Below are 9,593 nucleotides of genomic sequence, written 5' to 3'. Positions count from 1 at the left end.
AATGAGAGGCACTACCAACAAGAAGAGGGGAAAGAACGGAACAAAAAGTACAAGATGAGGCAAAAGAGAGTGCTTATATCCCCTAACCCACTCCCCATAACTTTTTTCTCTCCCTCGTGTCCCAATCGTCCACAAGCTGCTTGTGCTCTCGAGAAGGAAACCACTGTTACGAAGGCTATACAATTTCAAGAAGCACGTGATAAGAATAAATAGATATGTCACTTTGTCTCAGTTTCATGGTATTTAGCACTGCTGATATTGTAAATAGAACTGAACTTGTTTAATATCCCATCTGGTTGGAAGCTAACCGTAACAGTTGGCTATTTACAAGATGTGGAGAATTTCAGGTCAGGACCACCGAACACAAGTCCATCTAGCGATAGGGAGGAAGATTTAAACCCGAGACCTCCCTAACCAAGCCGCCTCCACATATCGAATTTTAAAAACTATAGGTGCATTGGCCGTATTTACCTAGGAAGACTAAAAATGCGTCCTAGATGTATAATGCCTTTAGTAAATACGGAAATAGGACGCATTAAACGTCAGACGAATTCAACAATGTCATGCGCCTGGAAGACTCTTAAAACGGACACGTTATACTTCTCAGACGAATAATACGAGACGCATAAAACAAACCAACTTGACTGAATTGGAAATCTACCCCATTCCCCCACTCCTCATAACTTTTTTTTCTTGTTTGCCTCGCGCCCTAATCGTTCACAAGCTGCTTGTGCTCTCGAATAGGAAACAACTGCTACGAAGGCTATGGGATTTTCAAGAAATACGTAATCGTCGTTGTCGTCGTCTTCGGCGTTGGCTCGCGTCCTAGCATCAATTTCGTCTAACAGTACTGTCTCCTCTTCCTTGATGACTTAGCAGGCCAATCCTGTCATAGAATATGCGAGGGCAGTGAGGGCACGGGAGGGTGGGCGGCGGACGAGGGGCTGCAAGGCGACGTTTTTGTTCTTCACGTTTCTCTACGGCTTTGCGTCTCCATTCCGCTTCAAACATGGCAGTCCCGGTGGAAATGAACTGTCGCCAGCTGGATCGATTTGCCACTGTTGCCTCCCACGTGATACACGTGATACATGCGATTAAATTGAACTTTTTCATAAATGGTAGGCATGTTGGTCGTAGTTGCCTAAGAGGACTGGGAATAAAGCGTTTTAGACGAATGATGCATTTAGTTAATACGGAAATAGGACGCATTAAACGTCAGATGAACTGAACAATGTCATTCGTCTGCAAAACCCAAGAAACGGATACGCTATACTTCTCAGACGAATAACTCTCCTAGTTAAATACGAGAAAAATAAAACAAACCAACTTGACTGAATTGAAAATCTACTCAATCTGTAATTAAGCGACCAACAATTTCAGCTCTCACAAGAACTTTATTTGTGAAAAGGCACACGAATTTAATGCGTCTCGTATTTACCTGGACGCATTTAATGTTCGACGAATTATGCGTCTGAGACGCATTATTCGTCCTCTTAAGTAAATGCGGCCGTTGAGAACAAAAAAGACTCTTCGTCATTCTGATTAACGGTAATGATGATAATTTATTTTACACGCCATTTTACCAAGGGAAATGCAAAATTGGCCTCGGAAAACTTAGTTTTTCACGAGTAACCTATTTTATCTCGGGAAAGTTCACCGAAGTTTAAGAGCAATGTGATTCTCACTTCGCATAATGATCCGGGGCTTTTATTACTGTAATTTTAATTGAAAAGTTTATAATGCATACCTGGGTAGGTCTCTCGGATGATTAATAAACAAGAATGACAGAGAGATATTTGTGATTTAATCCCTCGTCGTTATACTGTCTCGCCGAATTCTAATTTCAGTCATATCGTGGTAAATAAGCAAGATAACAACGGATGCATTTTCAGATCCCTTTTATCAGGCTCACAGTTTTTTTTTTATTTGCCAAAATGTGCACGTATCAATGAAAAAAAAAAAACAGCAACACAAATTTCGACGCATGCTATGAAAATCATGTGGGGTAAACAGCGCTAATTGATTAACCCGATTAAAAATTAAATTCAAAAAAACAAAAATGATATAAAGACAAATGGAATTGGAAATTCTTAGTGCAATGCAGACGGCAATCTGTTTGGTAATGTATACCGAGTGAAGTCAGTTCTGATGTAATTTTAAAGCATTTGACCGGCCGATATTAATTCAGTTTACTCGAAAGTTTTTCCGAGACATTCTATGCAATCAAATAACCATTTTGACATAAATTGGATAAATAGATTTCAACTAGTATACTCATTCAAGTACTGCAATTAATCTGATTGGCTGCGCTATCGTACGCTATCAGCCACGGCCATGTGTTCTCTTGATTGGCTGAGCTTTTGTACGCTATCAACCACGGCCATGTGTTCTCGTTTTTCCGAAGTTTCGATGGGAAGTTCACCGTTATTCCAGTTTAAAAACTCACTACGGCCCGTTGACACAAACGCCTCATTAGCCCCTAACAAAAGCTCAGTTAATTCCATATCTAAAACCCACGTTTACACGACCGCCTCCTTAAAGCCATCGAGTACCACCTTGTAAACTTTTAACCTTTATTTTCTTTTAAAAGTTACCTCGTTAGTACTACAACTCCAAACTGACTTTTTAAAATGGCAACATACAAAATTAAACTGAAAAAACTATAATGAGTCCTCGTAAAATAAGTCAGTTGTGTTTAGTAAACTGCGAATAGAAATCAATGGGAGAGTTATCGATTAATTAGCCTCTTTCAGGCGTTCAGTTAGTTGGGGCGGAACCGACAGAATAGGGGAGAAGCGCGGTGCGGGACGGCTCCAAGCCTCTCTCTCCTTTCGTCGCTCCGCCGTATTTTCGCGCTGCAAGCCAACTAACTGAATGCATCCGTGGAAGAAGCTACAATTAAATTATATGAAGCTTTCATATAGCGCTGTTTTATTTGAGTGTCGAAAAGTAATTGGTTTTGTTCTACTATGCTACATGATTGTAAACCAAAAACCAAACGTGACTTACTCGCACAGGTTTTCCTGCTCTTTGCGTCAGCTATATGTAAAAACTTGGAGTTTTGATTGGTTCACTGTACTGTCCGTCCTTTGTGATTGGCTGACTTGATTACTTTGGTCTCCACTTGACGACACTCAACTGAAAAGCGCTCTAAATAAACAGTGGCCTCCATTTGGCTCAAAAATGTGCCAGGATATTTGTCTGAGGACATTATCTGTTCCGAGAAGGGATTAGTTTTCCGAAAGCGTAGCTCGAGGAAAACTGTGAGCTTTGAAGAACGATAATGTCGAAGGACAGATATCCGAGCATATTTCCCTGCGCGTGCTGCGAAAAATATTTGAAGGATAATAAACACAATAACCTCCATTTGATTTTGAAAATATACTCGGATATTTGTCCTTAGACAATATCTGTTCCTCAAAACTCACAATTTTCCTCCAGCTACGCTCTCGGTAAACTGTTCGCTTCTCGGAACAGATAATGACCGCGGACAAATATGCGAGCATATTTTTGCGCCAAATGGAGGCTACTATTTATATATTTTCGCGCCAAATGAAGGTTATCGCGTTGATTATCCTTCAAATATTTTTCGTCACACGCGCAGTATTAATCATACCAAGCAAAATCAGTTCTGTTGGAGCATGCATTTAACTTAATCGATAGAAGTGCCGTTTTTTGTCACTGACTTATATATTTTAGCAAGACGTTTCGGCTAGCTCTCAAGAGCTTCTGCCTGAGAGACCGGGGCAGACTTGGAAATGAAGGTCGGCCGATTTCGCTTAAAATTGGTACACAAAGTTGTTATGTGGCCTTATGTAGTATGCCAAACTTTGAGGTTCAACGGCCCTCTTTTAGCCGAGTTCTGGACATCAGCCCCTCGGGGTCCCTAGAGGCTGATTTTTCAGTGCAATTTTGGCCAATTGTCAATCTCTCTTTTAGCAACGTACAATTAATTTCAGACAAAAGCAAAACCATATTTGTAATGTCCTATTCTTAGGCTTTTATGGGTAGAAACATTAGCTCACGGGAATTTTTCCTTAGCTTGTGGCTGTTATCACAACTTGGTCCTATTTGAAGCATACGGGAAGCAACCGGAAATGGCATGTTTTTCAGACCACATATTTTCCATGCCCATGTTTTATATCGTGAAGTCTTAGTATCCCTGCAAAGTTCAGCCCTTAGTTTAGTAATATCAAGAAAAAATACTAAGGTTGAGGCTTTTTTACTACGAAACACTTCAAGAGAAATTACCTACTACGCACTTCCTGCCAAAGTCTTAATTACTTATTAGGAGAGATTTTTAGACATTAGCCACAAAATTAACATACAGTTAATGATCTCGAATTGAATTATTAAAAGGAAATATATATTTACAAGCCATAGACTAGAAATTAATTTTCCTACTAACAGATTTGAAACTAAATTTTATGCAGCATTTGTACCCTGTACCCTGGGGACTGGAAGGTGATGAGGGGGAAACTTTAAACGTTGATAACAAGAAAAGTAATCAAAATACAATGAAACAAGTTGTTTGATGAGTGTATATGTTAGGTGGGAAAAGCTGAACCCAAAAAAGCCTTATTTATGGGACTCTGCCTTGTTTCCATGGCAACCCTGTTTTGTCAGGCATAATTACCCTTAGAAGTTTACGTTTTCTCATTTCATTCTCTGTTTTTATTGACGTTTTCAAGTTTCTTGGGACAAACATAGTTTTTTGCACCTTTTCATTCCTTTAGTACCCTTTCTCTTCTCTTTTAATTTTGCTATAATTGGCAAAAACGATATTTTGACTTCATGGAATAGTCATGAAATCCAGACTGGTGGATTCAATAATTATGTTGGATGTTTTGGAATTTATGACATTCTAACGTCAAGTGCCTTCATAGCTGACTATTCACCATTATTAGAATTTTAAGCCTTGAGTTTTTTCTCCTTCTCCCTGCCAGAAGATCACAAATACCTTGCGTGACTAGTGGTACTGAAATTTTGGACTTAACTACGACACACCCAGAGGTGCTTTCCTTCAAGCTTCGGTCTTTGCTTCTCTTTGGTATCGATCCTAAATACGAATACCATCGTTATGATAGAGATTGTAAGTAAGTAAGCCTCGTGATACAATAGGGGACCAAATTACTTCCTATTTTCGCCTGGAGATTACATTGTTTGAGCATGACACGCAAAGCGTCTCCTCTGTGATGTAATATTGGGCATGTGAAACTACTTAATTCATCTCCAAGCCCTTTCGACTTTTCAAGTGAAACAACATCCAATATGGCATCGAAAATGTTGACAATTGAATTGTGGGTGGTTAGACAATTTAAGTTAGAGATATTTTGTTCAATTATGTATGCAGGTGATGATGGAAGAACGATCCTTGAACAAGTGGAACGAATTTAAGAAATTAAAGCGTGTAAAAAAATCTTTAAGTGTAAATTCTGGGAGAAACGTATACTCGGAAAAAATCCGAGTCCCAGATGGGATTTGAATCCACGATCCAGAATCTACGCTTAATATCATGTTAAAAATGAATTTATGTCTGATGAACATGCATGCAGTCACTCTACCCTAGGATACTTAAGGGATGCAGTAGGTATCACAATGCCGAACTCCTAAAATGTTCTATCTGAAACGTCAGCGGTAATCTTCTTCGGTTTCTTCAATGTCTTTTTTCTCCTTGATCGAAAGGTTGTTGATATGCCCCACTTTGGTCACGCAAACAGATGAATTTTCGCGGTGACGTGGGCAAATCACAATCTTCTTTAATTGATACTTTAACTTCCATTCAGGGAAGTTGTCAACTCTGTGGGACGCGGCCAGTTTATTACCACCAGCGCCCACTTTAATTTGACCATCAGGTGGGTAACATCTTGATCTAACGTCGCTACTGAGAGAGTCACAGCAGGCTCTGATGGCTTGTTATCTCAACACACATATAAGATAGGGGTTCTGGCACAGTGGGTAGCAAGAGGACAACAACCGTCCGAAAAAAGCCCCCCAGTTCCTTCTCCTCAGACTAAAGCTTCGGAGAAGGAACTGGGGGGCTTTTTCCGGACAGTTGTTGTCCTCTTGCTACCCACTGTGTCCAGAACCCCTATCTTATATGTGTGTGCGTGCGTGTGTGTGTGTGTGTGTGTGTGTGTGTGTGTGTGTGTGTACTATGCCAGAAATGTGTGTGCGTGTGCGAGAGCAGAGCCAGAACTGTGTGTGTAACGCAACAGCAAAGCGAAAAAGCTGGTCCATAGTCCGTAAACAATATGCGCGGATGTGTCCTTCACTAGAATATACAAAAGTGTGCCAGAAAATTTTTCCTATTGGAGAAGTGCATGCTCAGTGTATACTGCGCCGACATGGCTGCCGCAAGATACTCGTCCGATGTTCTGCAAATGTTCTACGGCCCAATACCGAGGGAGGAAAGAATAAACCTTCCCGAGCCGTTGGCATACGAGGTTCACGCATTATACGACGGGTTCCAAATATCCCAAAACAATTTCCAAGAATGGCTCCGTGCGTGGAGAATGGCAATATCCGAAAGGAACCCAAACAATAAAGATCTTTTGAGGTTTGCAAGAGAAAACAAAGAAAAGATCACCGATTTAGTCCAACAAGAAACCCTAAGGTTAAATAGCGTTAAAGTAAGTTTCGGGTTACAAGTGAAGTTCTCAATAGAAAGAAACGACGAAACGCAATTCATGGAGCATTATTTCAAAGAAGACGAAACGCACGTTTTCAAAAAAGAATGAAGAAGACCTGATAAGACAAAAATTCGACGAATTCTTTGAAAAGGCAAAAGGAGAAATAGAGAACTGGTCCGAGATGGGATCAGGATGGGCGGTTGAAAGGATACAGGTCGCGTACGTGAATGTTACGCGCTATTAGCCACTTCGCGGAGGGACCTATCTGCCTCTTCCCGCCAAACTAGCGAAAAAGAAAGCGATAATCAACGTCCAAAACAGGGACAACGAATGTCTGAAATGGTCGCTCAGAGCGGCTTTATTTCCACCCAAAGATGGAAAGAATCCGCAAAGACCGAGCAAATATCCGGTCAACGACGGCATCAACTACGAAGGCATCGATTTCCCCACACCGGTAAAACAGATAGAAAAGCTCGAGGCGCAAAACCCGAAACTCGCAATAAACGTATTTCGATGGGAAAAGGAGTGCGTGATAGTGCACCACATAAGCAAAAAACAAGGGACTGTGCCGCGGATAAGCCTGATAATAATCGAGTCAGGGGAAATTCAGCACTACTGTTACGTAAAAAGAGAAAGCGCTTTGCTATTCGATCAGACCAAGTATAAAGGCGCAAAGCACTATTGCATGCTGTGCTTGACCGGTTTCTCAAGAGCAGACTTGCTCGTGGATCACAAAAAATATTGCAACGGTGTGAACGGCAGGCCGACAAGGATCGTGATGCCAGAAGAGGGGGAAAACATCCTTTACTTCCGAAACTTCAAAAAACAGATGAAGATGCCTTTCATTATTTACGCGGACTTTGAGGCAATTATCAGAAAGATTCTGGGCTGTGAGCGTGAGAGAACGCAAACAAGCTACACAGAGAAGACCGAATGGCACGAGGCATGCGGTTACTCTTACCTTGTTGTGAGAAGCGATGGTAAAGTGGTAGGTTCGAACACTTACAGAGGCGAAAACGCGGTGGGAAAGTTTTTAAGCGACATTCTGCAGGAAGAGGAGAAAATAAGAGAGAGTTTGGCCACACCAAAGCTGATTTATATGACGGCCGAAGACTGGGAAAAATTCAAAACCGCAAACGACTGCCACGTTTGTAACAAAAATTTGATAAAAGACGAATTCTTAGACTCAATGACCATCTGGGACCATGACACAGGGAGCTATTGCGGCCAAAGTCACAAAGGTTGTTATTACGCGGCGCTCAAAGAAATAAATTTTGTTGGGCCAAAAAGAGAAAGAAAAGAAAAAGATAAAATTGACGAATGGATTGCAAAAAATCAGGAAACATGTTTGTTCTGCGCAGAACCTTTGATGAAGAAAAACTTCAGAGACACGGTAAAAGACCATTGCCACATAACTGGCAGGTTTAGAGGAGCCGCGCACAGCGAATGCAACAAGAAGTTGCGAATTAACCCAAAGACGGACCCCATACCAGTTGTATTTCACAACCTGAGGGGCTACGACGCGCACCACTTGATGCAAGCGATGTCGAAGCTGGAGAAAGAGGTCAAATGTGTCGCCAACAACATGGAAAAATATATCACATTCTCGGTCGGTAATCTTCGTTTCATCGACAGCTTGAACTTTTTGCAAGGAAGCCTTGATTCACTTGTAAGCGCAACACCGAAGGAGGCATTGAAAATAACATCAACGATTTCTAAAGGCAGCGACCTGCTTTACAAAAAAGAGATCTACTCTTACGAGTACATGGACTCAAGGGAAAGATTTAGCGAGACAAGGCTTCCTGACAAAGAGAAGTTTTACAGCAAGCTGAACGACGAGCAAATAACAGACGAAGAGTACGCGCACGCGCAGGCTGTCTGGGAGTATTTTGAATGCAAAACGCTGGGTGATTACCACGATCTTTACGTTAAAACGGACGTCGCGCTGCTGGCGGATGTTTTTGAGAACTTCCGAAACCTGTGCCTTGAGAAGTACGGGTTGGATCCGGCGCATTATTACACGTCGCCAGGCCTTTCCTGGGACGCGCTCCTGAAAAAGACTGGGGTCGAGCTTGAGCTCTTCACAGACTATGAGATGCATCTCTTCGTGGAAAGGGGAATGCGGGGCGGAATCTCCATGGTGAGCAACAGGTACGCCAAGGCAAACAACCCTCTAGTACCGGAATACGACCCCAGCAAGCCAAAAAAATACATCATGTATCTCGACGCAAACAGCCTTTACGGATGGGCGATGTGCAAGCCCCTCCCGATAAGAGGTTTTAAGTGGAAACGCGACATGCCCATAGAGGAAGAGATTCTTAGTATGAAAGAAAACGCGAAAAAGGGGTGCATTCTCGAGGTCGATCTCGAATACCCGCAAGAACTTCAAGAGGAGCACAACAGCTATCCCCTGGCGCCGGAGAAAAAGGCCGTAAAAAAGGAGTGGATGTCGGACTACCAAAAGGGGTTGATGAAAGAGCTGGATCTGAAACCCCCGGACAGCAAGAAGCTGCTGCTAACGCTTCACGACAACAAGAACTACGTCGTGCATTACAGAAACTTGCAGTTTTATCTGAAGCAGGGCGTGAAACTGAAGCGTGTGCACAGAGTGCTGGAGTTCGAACAAGAACGCTGGATGGAGCCATACATCCGGATGAACACAGAGTTCAGGAAGAAAGCGAAGAGCGTCTTCGGAAAGAACTTTTACAAGCACATGAACAACTCTGTTTTCGGCAAAACCATGGAAAACCTGCGTAACCGCGTTGACATAAGAATAGTGCGCAGCAATGAGACGGACAAAATAACAAAATTGATCGCCAGCCCTTTGTACTCAAGGCATGTTTTATTTTCAAACGACATGGCGGGGATTGACATGCGAAAAAGCAAGCTGCTTCTCAACAAGCCGGTCTACACGGGGATGACGATCCTCCACAACAGCAAGATCTTGATGTACGACTTCTT

The 9,593-nt window shown here is 42.1% G+C and overlaps 1 pseudogene; it reads left to right on the top strand.

The window, feature by feature from the left end:
• The first annotated feature begins 6,253 nt into the window (after positions 1–6,253).
• On the top strand, positions 6,254–8,511 carry LOC149114111 (uncharacterized; annotated as a pseudogene).
• The last annotated feature ends 1,082 nt before the right edge of the window (positions 8,512–9,593 follow it).

This window comes from Orbicella faveolata, unplaced genomic scaffold (genome assembly GCF_042242905.1).
Source record: "Orbicella faveolata isolate gen_17 unplaced genomic scaffold, um_ofav_v1 contig_14, whole genome shotgun sequence".
NCBI lineage: Eukaryota > Metazoa > Cnidaria > Anthozoa > Scleractinia > Merulinidae > Orbicella > Orbicella faveolata.
Note: the sequence above shows the minus strand (reverse complement) of the source record. Positions and strands in the feature narration are given on the sequence as shown.